Genomic DNA, 10,547 nt, shown 5'->3' on the forward strand with positions numbered 1-10,547 from the left:
CAACTTCTAACAGGATATATTTTGGCTATTCAACCTTTAGAAGACTCAGAAAGTTATAAGGTAAGATTCCCAAAGACTGTTAATGATTGCAGTGCTATCATCTTACTATACACCAGGGGCGTCAAACTCGATTTCATTGAGGCTGCATCAGGGTTGTGTTTGGCCTTGGGGGCTGGTGTAGATGTGGACAGCTTGATGTCACTCATGTTGGGGGCATCTGTGGTGGCCTGAGTGCTCTACCAGAGAAAATGGGCTCCCGAGCTCTGTTTTCAGCCATGATGGCCTCCTGCCACCCTCTGCCAGCAAAAATGGAGCTGGGGATGTGTGTGCCACCCTCCCAGGCTTCATTTTCAGCTGTGATGGCCTCTTGCCACCCTCTGCAGACACCCCTGGTTTCCATTTTTGCTAGCAGCGGATGGCAGGCCGTTGCAGCCAAAAACAGAGACTGGGAGGCTGTATGTGGCCCTCCCATTTTCTCTGGTAGAGCGGGCCGGTCCTTTGCTGTTTCCAGAGCGGCCCCGCAGGCCTTGATTTTGACATTCCTGCTATAAATTATACAGGTAGACCTCATCTTACAATAGAGCCCAAACTTCCCAAGCAAGCCAGTTGTTGAATGAGTTTTGTCTCATTTTATCTTTCTTGCCATGGTTGTTAAGTGAATCACTGAAGTTGTTAGATTAATTATGCAGTCATTGAGTGAATTTGGCTTCCCCCATTGACTCCCCCCCGCCCCCGCCGGCAGCCAGCTGAGAAAGTTATAGATGGTTATCACATGACCCCAGGACAATCCAGTTGTCATAAATACAACCCAGTTGTCTAATTTTAATCATGTGACCATGGGGAGGCTGCAGCGTTTCTAAGTATAACTCACTTTTTTCAGTGCTGTTGTAGCTTTGAATGGTACTGGCATATTTTGGAACTAGTACTGTATAACAACTCTCAAGAAATCAATAACTTTAGGGCAGCTTTTTTGTCCAAAATAGATAAAATAATGACTGTTTCCTAAGGTGTTTTTTTTAATTGATTGCAACAGCCGGTTATAGTTTAGCATTCCTAGTTTACTAAGGGTTTTTGGAATATTAATTCCTAAGTATCTCATTAACATTTGACAGATTTTGATGCCATATTGCTTGCAGTCTCTTCTTTGGAATTGTAGGGTATTAGAATGAGGTGGCCACATTCACACATCACACTAAATCATGATCAGGTAAAAATCTATCGCTGAATTTACATAATGTGGTAAATTTGACTATACATGTGGGGAAACTTTGTTTGGTCTTAGGTTGTGTATTATGCAACCCCCCCCAAAATTCAGTAAATTGGATAGTCATGGCAAATGACCTCAGCCAATATGTAAGGAAGAAAATGTTGTTGAGATTAGCACAAAAAATAGTCTTTAATTAGTTTAGTCTTTAGGTTAGTACTAGCATAAAAGTACATTTTGCACACTTTGTACAATTCTAATCATATCATGTTTACAGATGTTCTGGATCAGAATAAACCAAAAATTAAACTTTAAAATTCTGACCTTGTAATCATGAAATACTGGAGCTCAAATCACTTGAGAAAAAAAGAAACACAAGATTCTGAAGTTCAAATATAAGGAGGGATTGCTGGCCTTCAAAAGTGATGTTTATCCTATCCTTTCCCAAGACAGCAAATGTGGGAAAATGTCATATTTGGGAAACAAGGTTGTTTATTTTGCTATGAACAGATGGACTAGGCAGCTTCTGACTTTCCTGGTTTCCTCAGAAGTCGCATCCCAGAAGAACAGAAAATAATTAACACAAGAGCTTGCACACACCCCATTTGATAGTAAAATAGGGTGTGCTGCCTTTTAACATTATTAAGAAGTTGGAGAAGTCACCTTGCTTCCAGCAAGTTTCTTTCCAAACTACTGGGTAATTTGCTACCTTCTAATGTAGAGGCACAAAACCAGAAACTTCATGATTGTGCAAGGCCTCTGGAATAATTGGGAACAGCTCTCACAATGTTTCCTCTGTTTATAGGCATACAGGAGGGTATAACTAAAATAAGGATGGTGACTACAACTAAGCGATCGAAGAAGCCTTCTCCTATTTTTTCACCTGCAGGGCAAACTTTTTTTTTGAGTTTTTGGAAATTTTAATTTTTTTGACCTCTACTTGCACTGTTTTGAAAACTTTCAGTGTGACAGACAAGGAAGAAGCTACACAGGCAACATTAAAAATGTACATATAAATGACATTATGCATTTATGATTGAAAGCAACACTGTTTGGTTTTTTTTTTCTTTTGTCCCATTTATTATTCTTTGGAGCACTTCCATCATCTGGCACAACTTCAAAATGCAACACTTATGCTAGTTTTACCCTATTTCATTTATCATCTTTTTATTGCATCCTTCTAATTTTGGTGAAGGCATGCCCCGTACCATAGTTTTGGCTTTACAATGATCATAAAAGGTAAGTTATTCTAATTTTTTTCAGCGAATCTTAAAGAAAGTCATATGACAAGAGCTCCCCAAAGTTTCCAGCTTTGCGGACTGGCAGTGTGTGTGTGTGTGTGTGTGTGTGTGTGTGTTTGGGGTGCATGGTTCCATGCAAGCGGTTGGCGAGTGCGCACACACGCAGCTCCATTTGTGAGAAGGTCAGCAATGTCACCATGTTGTATGAATGTGTGTGGATTTGTCCCTAGGCAAAATAGACGTACTAAGCCTTTGTTATTTTTATCTACCTATTTTAGCCTAGTAGAAGAAACATTCGAAACATCATACCTCATAGTGAATATTAGTAGCATGATTCTGGATGTTTATGGGTTTAACGGGTGTCTAGCTAGCTCAGGGGTCTCCAACCTTGGCAACTTTAAGACCTGTGGACTTCAAAGCTGGCTGAGGAATTCTGGGAGTTGAAGTCCACAAGTCTTAAAGTTGCCAAGGTTGGAGACCCCTGAGCTAGAAGATATATACCAGGGGTGTCAAACTCAATTTCATTGTGGGCCACATCAGGGTTGTGGTTGATTTTGGGGAGCCGGGGCTGGTGGTGGTCAGAGAGCATGGCCAGGTTGGTGTGGCCACCTCAACATCACTTGTCAAGGCTCCGTTTTCAACCGTGATAGCCTTCTGCAGCCCTCTGCCAATGAAAACGGAGCATGCGGCTTCCCTGAGCTCCATTTTAGCTGGCAGAGGCACTGCGGACTGGTCCTTCGCTGCTTCCAGGGCGGCCCCATAGGCCAGATATAAGCACCCTGCAGGCTGGATTCGGCCCCCAGGCCTTGAGTTTGACACCCCTGCCATATACAATCTGTGAGTAACCCACCCTTTGCTTTGGATTTAGTCAAGACCAGTAGTGAAATCTGAACCAGTTTACTACCGATTGTCTGGCTGCGCATGCGAGGTACGTGCACGCGCAGTGTACGCCAAAAGGAGGCATGGGGTAAGTAGAACAGAGTGCGGGGTGTGTGTAATCAGCTGTGGCGCGCAATCTTTGTTTTTACTTTTAAAAGCATCTTTTTTACAACCTCTTCGGCCAAAGAGGTTGTAGAAAAAGTGCTTTTAAAAGTTTTTAAAAAAGCCTCTGATGATCAGGCAACTTGGCTGTGATCGTCAGAGCCTTTTTTTTTGAACTTTTTAAATGCATTTTTTTACAACCTATTCGGCTGGATAGGTTGTTAAAAATGCTTTTAAAAGTAAAAAAAAGAGGCTCTGACAATTGCGTGGCTCAACTGGGCATGGGCGGGGGGAGGCAGGGATTTTTGCTACTGGTTCTCCGAACCACCCGCCGCCATCGTTACCGGATTGGCCGATCCGGTCCGAACCGGGAGCATTTCATCCCTGGCCAAGACGAAGTCTTTCTCTCTAATGACTGATGGCTTTGTGACAAATATCAGAAGAACATAATTTTACTTTTAAATTATACAGCTAAAATTTCTGGGAACAGCACTGTCATCCCCCCAAAAAAGCAAGTGAACTTAATATATTATCTGAGTGATTAGAGAGAGAGGAAAGGAGTGGTTGGACAGCTCAGCTTCTGAACAGCCAGCATTTTCTATAGCCTCTTGAGAAACTGGTATGCCAAGTCAAATGTTTCAAGAAGAAAAAATGGCACACAGGCTACTGATCACAGATCACCTCCTAATTATAGATGTTGATGCTATCTTTCAGGCTAGCTAGGCGTCAAGGAAGGAAAAAAATAACTCAGGAACCCTCTGTACATCACCCGGGATATGAAAGGTGTAGGATTATCTAGGTTATATCAAGGGTGGCTCATGTTCCTGGCATTCACTTCCACGCTAAGAGGAAGGAAACTGCTGGATAGTCTGTTTCAGTAGTTAACTAATAATTTCATATGTCTGACAAATTTCTCATTCCTGAGTTGGATGTGGCACTGAAATTTTCACATTTGGAGAGGCCTTTGTTTGGCTGCCCTTTCTATGATGATAGCATGTTGGTGTTAATCGCTAAAATTACTAGGGACTTTTCTTAGATTGCCACATGAACCAGCCTGAGCAAGATTTGCGGTCAGAAACAGGGACAATTGAATAAAAGCAGGTGGAAATCAATTCTTAACACTTAATATAAGAAACAGGGTGCCTGTTTCCTGTAAGTAGTAAGAAGCCATTTTGGGGTATTTTCCTTGCATCAAAAATATTACATGTGACTTAAATTTGGAGCAATTTCTGGTTATTTCTAAATTGTTGAAATTCGACTCAGAAACTGAATAAGTGAAAGATGGTGATCAAATGGATACAGAACTGATATACAACAAGAATTTTAACTCAAGATGAATAATATATATTATACCTAGAGAAAATTGGTGTAGGATATTTCATTTGCAGCATATTATTCCAGTATTGATTGCCAAAATAGTTGATTTTCTAAAAATTGTTGGAAACAAAATGATCAACTTGGATTTTTTTATATATATATATTTGGTGGCAATGCTATAAAGCTCAACCATTTTGGAAAATAAACAGAATAAATGTATTTTAAAATTCCATATCTCTTCCGACTTGCTATTTTTATTATGTATTACTAAATATGAATATAAATACTACAAAGTATAGTAAATTAACTTTGCTATATACTTCCTATTGGAAAGTGCATTTGATTTCTTCGGAGAATAGCTAATTAAGCTATCTCAATATCTTAAAATAAATTTGTATTTTAAAAGCAAATCTGGCAAGAATTGAATTCAATCTGGAAATCAATTATGGATTATAACTATATATGGGCTTGTTCCACATCCAAAATTTGGGTTTCTCTTAGCATATTTTAATTACTAAGTTAGAAATTACAATAATTCTTAAACTCATGCTGCAGTTTATACTTTGATTACTTCTGTTGATATTTAGACACTATTCAAATTTTAAAAATGTTAGTATTTTTTAAATCATAAGAATCATAGAGCTGAAGGGACCTTGGAGGTCTTCTAATTCAACCCCCTTCCCAAGGCAGATCTTATACCATCACAGACAAATTGTTGCCCAATGTTTTCTTGAAAGCCTCCAGTTATGGAACACCCAAATGGTGCAGTTTAATTGAAAAATTTAACTTAATTCTATGATGCTTATAAATTCCCTATCTACTTAATTTTTCCTTTTTAACCTCTCCCCCCCCCTTGTAATTTTTAAATTTTTCCTTGGTTTTTTAAAAATGCCCCATAATAATAAACATTATATGTGATTGAGACCCTACAAATTTCATTCCCAGGAGCTGACTCCTTTGCACGGTCTAAGCCATAGATTCATTTTATTTTGTAATAGAGTCTCACTACAGAACTTCAGTAAATCAACATGCATTTTGCTTTTTTCCTTGCAGAAGCCGAGTTCCACAACACCCACTCTTAAAACAGAAGAGCTGTTTTGCAAAACAACCCCAAAGCCTGGAGCACCAACTACGGAGCCTTGTGTCTGACGAATACTGGGGGAAAAATAAGCATCCGTAAAACAAATTTCCTTCTAGCATCTCTCCATGTTCGTACAAGAACAGGATATATTGTATGACATTATGCATTAATAGCAGGGTTGCTTTTCCTAGCCTTTGGCCGTAAGGTAGTCACAGCTGGCAAGAGCGGTTAAACAGCAGAGGCCGTCAGGAGCTGCTGAGTCATAGTTTCGTATTCCTTTGGCGTCTTCTCCCACGCCTGTATTTTCACAGGGCATACTGTTTTTCTGTCACTTTTCAAGTGCTAGGATTTATATCCAGCAAGGAGGTTTAGAATAATCCTACTGATGACACTAACCACCCTACATCGTCTTCCCAGAATAAAAGCAGGAATTTATAATTGCACTGTAATTGTATAAGCCAGTGATGGCTAAACTTTTCTGGACCGAGTGCCTAAAGCGTGTGCGTGCACCCTCAAAATGCAATGCATGCCGTGTGCCATGCATGTGCCCTTTGCATGTGCCCTACCCTCACATATGCACATGGCCCCTGCAAGTGACCCTCCCCCACACAGGCACACACCCTCCCCCCATGCACTCCACCCGTGCATGCACATGTGCCCCCTGCATGCAACCCGTCCCTCCACATGCACACCCTCCCCATGTGCACCCCCCTAGTATGCAGGGCAGACCCCTGAAGATCAGCTGGCCGGCGGGAGGCACACACACATGCGTGACGTAGCCGAGCTGGAGTGATGGCTCACATGCCCAGAAAGGGCACTGCGTGCCACCTCTGGCACACGTGCCATAGGTTCGCCATCACTGGTATAAGCATTGCCTTCTACAATTAAACATGCAGGGACTGCCTTGCTACGTACAATGTTTATCAGCAAGTCCTGCTACATTGCGACACCTACTCACAATTTACAATGCTATCTTTTGAAGCTCTTCCTACTCTATGTAATAATATTCTCCCCCTCCCCCCCTCCCAAGGCATTTTAGGATGGTACATTGCAGTTCCTTGCTCTGCTTGTTTATTTAGAAGTCCAATTCACTGAATTCAGTAAAGCTGGCTTTCAAAAGCTGTCCTCATTTTGCAGTCATTTAAAAGTTCCTTGAAAGATGGGTCCCCCGTCCCCCAGGCTCTAGGAAATATCCAGATGTGTTCACCCAAAGCGTATTATATATTTTGGTTATGGTTTATGTTTGTTCCCTGTTACGTTTATTCTTTTCCGTTTGGTTTTAGTTAAAAGACTTTGAGTTGCACTCTGCACATAATAATGTGCAGCTGGGTGGCCTTATAAATTAAATACATTATAAATAAGTAAGACTGCAAAGAGATTCAGCATTCATATATTCAGTTTCAATATTTGCTGGCAGACATTTCATTACCCAATTAGGTAACATTATCAAGTGTTAATAAGTATGCAGTTTGCTTTGGGCAGTTTACAAGTGAATATAGGGTTTCGTTGCCCAACTAGGATGTTACCTAGTGAACATATGTAATGCTTCCCAGTGAAGAAGGAAAATCTATTTGGCTATTGGAATATTTATTTGGTAAATTTTTAATATTGCCCAACTCACATTTGTAACATATGATAGCATACTATAAACATCCATAAAACTAACTCAACTGCAAGTCAGCATTTACAATTTCTACATAAATATTTGCTATTCCAAAGATTTTAGTAATCAAAAAGAATAAAACTTTGATGGGATTTAAAATTTCCATAGCATTTCATGCTGATTAAATTGTAATTTATTTTAACCATGATTTAGGATACAACTAGCTAAACTTATGGTATATCACAGTGAACCATAAAGTTGCTTAGCAATGCTGTGTGAATTCAAGTGAGGGAGTTAGTTTAGGCTACAATGTGGTACAAAACCCCAGAAGCTATTCAACCACAGCTGTTATCATCAATAAACATATCATACAAATTCAGCCACTAAATCACTTTTGCTTACAAATCATAATAGATTTACTCAGCCCCATGAAGCCAAATTCAAACAAAACTCGACATTTGACAGCCAAAGGCTGTATTTTTAAAACTCTCTCTGTGTGTGTGTGTGTGTATGTGTGTGTGTGTGTGTGTGTATGTATAATGTTTTCTGAGGTTTTCGCGGGTGTTTGTATGTAGGTCTTTGGTTATTGGGGGTTTTCTTCCGCGTAAAATTGGAAGCACAAAGCTGATAACACAAGCCTGAAGATTACAAATGAGACTTCGTCGAAACATTGCCAAGACACTTCCAATTTTACGCGGGAGAAAACCCGAATAACCAAAGACCGACCGACCGTACCAAAACCTGCAGAGTCTCTTTTCCAAGCTATCTTAGGAAGAGCTTAATAAAATTGCAGGCATCTCTACTGTCTTTCCTTCCCCAATATCAGCATGGCAGAATTGCCAATAAACTCACAACCTTGAAACCGATGTGGAGATGTGGGTTTTGGCATTCTGTATAGCACCTGAATGAAAGTTTTTCCGGAGATTTTACTTAAGGCAGAACAGGCTTAAGAAATAAAAAAAAAACAGTGACACATTCTTAATAAAAGTATAGAACATTCTATATAGATAATAACAGAATAGTCATTACTGATAGCAACTGAATGAAGATATCTTTTATTTTATGTACACTGAGAGCATATGCACTAAGACAAATTCCTTGTGTGTCCAATCACACTTGGCCAATAAAAAGTTCTTTCTATTCTATTCTGTTCTATTCTATTTGTAATATTATAATAGTAACTATGATAGTGGTGCTAAAAAACAAAGCAATAGAATATTGGAAGCACTCCCTTATCATTTACAAAATTAAACATCTCTCCAACCTTCAGGGGAAATATAAAGACACCATCTGTCCATGTCAAGTATTTTTGTGGCTTTCTTGAGTGTGGTTCTATCTAATTAGGTAGTTTAAGAAAGAATGCATCACAGTTGGCCAGTATGGATTTTGAAAATAATTTGCACATAAAAGAATACCTATAAAAACTCGTTCTACATTTTTATGCATGGATGAGAATATATAAACACTGTATATTCATCACAAGCACTGAAGGCTTGGCCAAGTATTCATTTTTGGACTAGCACAAATATGCAATAAGCTAAACTTCCTGCTAAACTTTCATGTTCCTGGGTTCACATGTTACAAGAAGTCCCGCTTCTCTTGCAGAATGGGTACTGGTAAAACCTATGTGCCACATGCACTGACAGCATATCATTGCTGTTACCCAAGGGGTCAAACTCTTAGTCCGCAGGCCGGATGCATCACGTGCTGGCCACACCTACCCCTGGTTTAGCAAAGGGAAAAAAGTGATATGCCACATGACAATGCGAGTTTGACAACTCTGCTGTTACCAACTAGTAATCACTTTGGCCAGAAAAGAGAAATAAAACTAAAAACACAAAGTTTTTAACTGTTCACCCAGACAAAACAAGTATTGCCAGTTTTTCCTAACTCTTATTACCAAGAACTAAGGACATCACAGATTAGGAGGCAAAATAGCACCATGAGAGATACCTCCCGCTGAAAGGCCAAGTGAACAAGCAGCCATAATGGTGTCGGGAGGAGGATCATTTCTCTCACCCCCATCTGGCTTTTTAGTTGCAGAAGAAAGCCTTTTCTCCTTCTGTTGTAAAGTGTTTAGAACTAGAAAACTGTGTAGCAATTGAGCTGACCACCATCAGCTCACACCAAATGTTCACTCCATTTGCAACCAAGTCACTTTTATCCACAACTTTAAATGTGGTTAAAAAAACCCACCAACTTACTACCATTTGTAAAAGTTGCACATTTTGGTGCAACATCTGAGAGCAATCCCACATTTAACAACGCTTCCAGCAGTGAAAATAAGTTTAAAGTGAACTCTCCCACTGTTAATTATTTAACGAGATCAAGTATCTCACATTTTGAGTATCCTTTCCAGTGTTGTAAGCAGTTTATGGTTTCCTATTTGAGGAGGAGGTGAAAGGGAGAGGGTTTTTTTTTCACCAGACATAATCCTTGCATTGTTTTTCCATGTTGAGCTATTCTGACATCAGAATTCCCTCCCCCAAAGTTAAGACGTGTCAAATTCATCTGAGAACTCCCTTGGCAGTACTTGGGACATGAAATGACACTCCTGGGGCAAAGTTATCCTTAATTGTGAAATTAAGAATCCTGGGATTTATGCTTCCAAGATCAATTTACAAGATCCCTTGCGTAGTCTTTGTTTTTTCTTCTTGGATGATAAGTGTTGCACCATTTCAGAAAATATAGTTTAAATTTTACACGTTTACAGTATTAAAAGTAGAAAATGTCTTATACATAACTAGACAGAAAAAAAACCCCTAGTATATTTTAGTAATTTCATATCCATTATTCATTTGAATTTAAACTCTATCACATAGTGTGATTATTATGACAGCCAATTTCATTTTAACCTTTATGCACTGTAGCCATTTTTGGCAATAGACCAACACTATTAGTAAATATAAATACATATATACTTTTAGAATGAACATCTAAATTAAATTTAGATGATATCTTTCACTGTCAGGTATTCAAGTAGATTACTAAGGACAAACTGAGTGCAATTCCACTTACTAAACTAGAATTGGGGAAAGACACAGTTCATAAATCAAATGGTGACAAACCAGGATTTTTAAGACTGCACCTTGCATTGCAATTTTTTGCAGTACAATTTTT

This window comes from Ahaetulla prasina, chromosome 8 (assembly GCF_028640845.1).
Source record: "Ahaetulla prasina isolate Xishuangbanna chromosome 8, ASM2864084v1, whole genome shotgun sequence".
NCBI classification, from domain to species: Eukaryota; Metazoa; Chordata; class Lepidosauria; order Squamata; family Colubridae; genus Ahaetulla; species Ahaetulla prasina.